This window comes from Astatotilapia calliptera, chromosome 2, assembly GCF_964374335.1.
Source record: "Astatotilapia calliptera chromosome 2, fAstCal68.1, whole genome shotgun sequence".
Classification (NCBI taxonomy): Eukaryota; Metazoa; Chordata; class Actinopteri; order Cichliformes; family Cichlidae; genus Astatotilapia; species Astatotilapia calliptera.
Window position 1 is genome coordinate 19,298,192 of NC_137423.1, and position 6,000 is coordinate 19,304,191.

Consider the following 6,000-nt stretch of genomic DNA (forward strand, 5'->3'; position numbering starts at 1 on the left):
TACAGTGCCAGTCTGCTCCTTCTCAGCCAGAGGTCTCTGCACCATCTGGTCCTTTTGCACCTGAGGTCTCTGCGTCATCTGGTCCTGACCTGCCAAAGGTCTCTGTGCCATCTGGTCTCATTCTACCTGAGCCAGTGGTTTGTGCTCTGCCGTCTGATCCCGCTCCACTTGAGCCAGAGGTATGGGCTTCTCCATCCTGCTTTGGTCTTACTTCCCCTGAGGGCACCATCTCTAACGTCGGCCTGTTTTGGACTCCTGTGGTCCTGTTTTTTTTTTGTTTCTTTATATTCTGAGCCCTCCATCCAAGCCCCCTCCACCATATTATAGTTTCTTTTAACTGACACTTGGACAATATTTTCTTGTCCTGGTATTCAGGAAATTTTGCATGACATGATATCATGCAGTGCTTTTAGAAAGTAGTTTTCTTTAAATCCCGAAAAAACTTAAACATGTTTATACTTCAGTACTAATGTTGAGATGTGGCTTTATAGTGATATAGTGATTTTCATACACTGAGAAATAGACCATAAAACAACATCTTGGATTGGAGGCCCACATACATACATAGCATGTCAGCTTAGTTTACTGGGCCTTGGTCTTCAAAAGAAATATAGATTTATAATGATATTCTTACAAAGCAGATATGGCACAAGCGCCTTTCAGTCCAGTGTTAGAGATAAGGGAAATATTTCATCATTTAGAAGCCTTATTCAAGTATAATGCTAAATATAATCGGTTGAGTCAAGGTGAGTTAATTTGTCAGTGCTGTAGAGAACAGCTCAACCAAAAGAGAAGTGGTCCAACAGTACCTGTAAAAGTACATTCGGCTCATTTTAAAGAAGTACTGTCATGTAGACAATAGAAATACTGTAGATTTAAAACAAAGATGCTGATTCTATGAGCTCTAATTACTTTATGCCTATCAATTCAATAAACTGAAAAACTTTGCACCTCCTTACGAATAACATTAACCAAACCAAAAGAGTCTCCGTAGTACAACCTTAATCCAAGTACATCTGTATGTCAAACTCATAAATGTCCTTCATGGCAGTAATTGTCTTTATTTTTACCTTTTTAATGGCTTTGACAGTGAAAACACCTCCCCTCTGAGCTCCTCACCTCAGGTAAATTAGAACACATGCCTCCTGACGTAAAAAGCAATTATCTAAAACCACATGAACTTAATAAAGAAGTGACAAAGTCTGCCTCCCACCCTGTGGCTTTATATCTCTGTCTCTCATATATACTAAACATAAGGTGTGTGTAATCATTCAACAATTACTACTGTACCACAAATTGTATTACCTTTACCTTAATTTTTTAAGGGAGAAAAAACAGTTAAACTGATATACTGCTGATATTAAAGGGTAACAAGGTTGTTACTGCTATCAAGAAGATATTGATGGTTTTGTGAGTGCTTTTTGTGAGACATCACGTCTGACACAGTGGTCAGCAGCACAGGAGCACCACAGGGAACTGTGCTGTCCCCTCTTCTCTTCACCCTGTACACCTCTGACTTCTGCTACAACTCTGAATTATGCCACATTCAGAAGTTTGCAGACGACACGGCCATCATGGGGTGTATCTGGGATGATCAGGAAGAGGAGTACAGAAGTCTGGTGAGGAACTTTGTCGCATGGAGTCACACAAACCACCTGCAACTCAACACCTCAAAGACTAAGGAACTGGTTGTGGACTTCGGGAGGTCTAGAGCAGGTCCACTGCCGGTTCAGATAGAGGGGGAGGAGGTGGAGGTGGTCAACAAGTACAAGTACCTCGGGCTGTGGGTGGACAATAAACTGGACTGGTCATGCAACACAGAGCACCTGTATAAAAAAGCCCAAAGCCGACTGTACTTCCTCAGGAGGCTGAGGTCTTTTAACATCTGCAGGAAGCTCCTGAGGATGTTTTACCAGTCGGTGGTTGCTGGAGTACTTTTCTATGCTGTGGTGTGCTGGGGGAGCAGCACAGCAAAGAAGGACTCATCCAGGCTGGAGAAACTGATCAGGAGGGCTAGCTCTGTGGTCGGCATGAAGCTGGACACTCTGGTGACAGTGGCAGAGAAAAGGACATTAAAGAAACTGATGGACATTATGGACAATGCCAGGCATCCTCTGCACACGGCCATAAACAATCAGAAGAGTCTGTTCAGTGACAGGTTGCTTCTCCCAAAGACAAGAACTAACAGACTTAAAAACTCCTTTGTCCCACACGCCATCAAACTGTTTAACTCCTCTCTGGAGGGGAGAGGGAGGGGAAACAGGAGGACAAAGGAGGGAACAACTAAGCTGTAGTGCCTCTTCACCTCACTGTGCAATATCTTTTGTGCAATACTTTTGTAAATAGTCAACGGTGCAATAGACTCAATACTTGAAATGTGCAATTCACTTGTATTTTTAATTTTATTCCTATTTATTCTATTTATCCCCTTCGTATATTTTATTTATATTGTCTCTGTATTTATATATGTGTGTGTGTATAACTCTGTAACTTCTGTCGGTGCTGTGCTTTTTTGGAAATCGAATTTCCCAGAGGAACCCACCCGAGGGATTAATAAAGTTCTATCTTATCTTATCTTATCTTATCTTTTGCCGTCCCAGTAACTGACAAAAACAACTTGGTAAATGTTGTAGGTACCTCTACGTATCATTCATCAGTCTGTAAGATAAATGTAAAGAAGGCTATGCCAATCATGTTTGCTATTATGCCAACAAGAGTGTGCATTTTTTTCAGCTGTGTAATCTACTACTTATTCATGACACAGGAATGTTCTTCGTTATGTGACTGAGACCTTAGCATTGTTTTTACTGGCATACTGTATCCATAATGTGAATTAGTTTGCATGGTGAGTACATTAGTAATTTAATCACAGATACAAATGATGGATGAGATCACCAATTGGTTCGTGCTTTGTTTTGATGCCTCAGAATTAGCATTTTGAGAAAAAAGTAGAAATGACCAAATCAAGATGAGAGGTGGAATGCTAAGGCCTCAGTTATTCTGGCCTAGAGACCGGTTGGCAAACCCCGGCCAACCTCTGATCACTCTGGAGAAATGTTTATTCCTCAGCCAGTTGATGAGTGCTAACTTCTGACTATCACTGTCTGAAATCGGTCACAAAGAGGGTTGCCACAGGGTTTGTATCTCATTTCTCACAGATTCACAACCGCTGAGTAGTTGAGCAGTGTTTGCAGAAAACTTCATCTTCCATCCAAATCATCAATCGAGAAGGAGGCAAATACTTTTTCACAGCACTAGAAATACGTGGAGACCCTGTGAAGACTGTCTGACTTTTAATTCCTCATCCCCCAGGACCTGACATGAACTCTAAACACAACCTCTTTAGTGAAGAACACACTGCTTCTCAAAGAAACTGAGGGAAGCCAGCCTGTCCTCACAGCTGCTCGTATCTTTCAATAGTAGCTCAGTGACATGTATACTCAGAATTTTAGTGTGGTTTGCCAGCTGCACTGGGACTGACAAGAAGGCTCTTGAGAGAGTCCCCACCAACACTCAGCTACCTTTACAGATGTACAGAGAATGGTGGTTACGTCGGGCCACAAACACCATTAAGGACACTTCTAATGCTGCCTACCACCTTTTCACACTCTGGAAGGTGCTACAGAGCCACAAAGCCTCATACATCCAGAATACATTAAAGTGCTAAACGGCGTGTCATAATATTGCACACTACTGCCACTCTGTGCAGTGCATATGTGTGTATTTCTTGTAATTGCTGTGCGTGTACAGAAATAAGAACTTACATCAAGGTTTTACTTTATGTGTCTAAATTGTGTGCAGTGCTCAGGGAGCTTCTCTGAATTTCATGGTATACCTGTATGATGACAAATAGAGTTCTTCTATTCGATTCTATTCGATTCTATTAGCTTATTAGTGTTAGGTAACAAATCAAATCAGTGGTGAAACTGGTTTGACTGGAACAAAGCCTGTATAAAACTTTTATAAAACTCTTAGAAAATTGCCTTTGACCCTCACCTCAGTAAAACATTCCCTTCAGAGTTTATGGGCTCAGTTAGTGGTTTGACATATCTGTGTGTCCCCAAATCACTAACTAGACATTTTGTATATTTTTAATGGTATACTCATTGCTCAAATCCATCCCTCACTGGTCACATCCAGCTTTAGAGTACAAAGGTGGTGATGGCAAAAATGCTCATCTCGAGGCTTATAACAGTCCATCTGTTAGCTGACAGTAATCAGCCACAGATCCTTGACATCCCAGCCAACTAAGTTGATCGACCTCTAACTTTAAGCCTTCACAAACTCCAAATGGATAAAACGATGGACGTTTCTGGTTAGATTTCTAATATTAACTCAGTACTTGCTGACTAACATACATACAAAATCTTAGTATGTACCGTATAACTGACAAACCAAGCAGTCTATTAAAATGCATGATTTGCCACACATATACCACAATCACCTTATGTTGCATTATGTCTCAAGACCAGTTGAAACAACAACATCTGCCCAGGTTGAGATGCACTGACTGAGCCGGAGACATAGAAAATTTCATTTGTCATTTTTTATGATCTTCAAAAGATGAATTTAAGGAAACAATGAGCACTTCAAGCACAACCAAGTACTTGATGACTGATCCCATAGATTTCTGCAGACTACAAGAACAATTCAACTTCATTAATCCTAATTCCTCATGTGGACAAAAAACCGTCAAAGACTGGGTATTCTTTTTAAAACACAAGCTGCACCAAAGGCTTCAACTGATCTCAAAAACCTTTTGACTCGTCTTTCAGTAAAGTTGGAGCAAAGTCACATTACTGTATTTCTGATCCATGCATGTATACTTAATTAAAAAAGACAGTTTGAGGACAGTTTTGTGTATGTCGCTATATTCAGGATAAAAAAATAAAAAACAAACAGTTGATCTCATAAGTGCACTTCTTTAACCAAATCCTCTTCCCTCATCTTCTTACCCACTGATGTTTTTACTTTCAGAAAGGGAAACCAGGCTAATCTGCTGGGTACTTTAAAGTCACAAAATCAGAATGTTAACCGACATAACAAGCATTTGAATAAAATTAGCTGAATTAAACAAGGCAGCCTAAATTATCCCTCAAATTTCAATCTTTCTGCTCATTAATGCTTCAGATTTGCTCTTGTTTCTCCCTTTTTCTTTTGGTTTAGAGAAAACTAGGCTAATCTCCCGACTCTGTGGACTGAGGCAATTGGCCAGAAAGCCCAATTTTCAGCCAAGGACACTGTCACATGTTTTGTGTGTGTGTCTGTGTGTGTGCGTGTGTTCTTGTACTTGTTTGCAGTGGTCCTACTTGGAATGGTCCTGCCCTACCACACTGCTCATAATTACATCTGTCTGCCTCTTTTTGTCCATGTTGTTCATTAACATGTACAGACAGACCACGCTGCAACCACACATGCACATGTGAGTAGAACTAAAGCCTGTTTGCACATCATTAGTATTGCCATCTCATGCGATTTAGGAATTACCCTCCTGCTGTGTTTTATGTGTCACATTCACACGGGACAAGGAGACCCTGTGTTTTACACAAATTTACCAACATCTGTGGCCACCAGCTACAGGCTCAACATTAATATTAATGTGTTGCCATGCAATAAGCATAAAGTCCGTTGAGAGACAACACGAATGTCATCCATCTCATCGTCCTTCTAGATTTTGCTTTTTGGATGTATTTAAATTAGTTTCTAATTATATGAAAAAAATGCTGCCTAAATTGTCATTTTCCATAATTGCCAACGGGGCCTCGTTAACGTTTGTACATGAACGAGGCAGCAGAAGGATGTGGAGAACACAAAAGACTTTTTGTCTTGTGCACCTGTTCACAAATATGAAAATCTGTTTGGCAGATCTGTTCACGAAGAGCTTCAAATAAGAAGGTTGCTGATTCATGACCGACTCTGTGTTTGTTCTTGAGTTTCATTTTTCTGTATCAAGCCTTTGTTCATAAACCTGCTTTCAGACTAAATACTTCTGGGTATCAT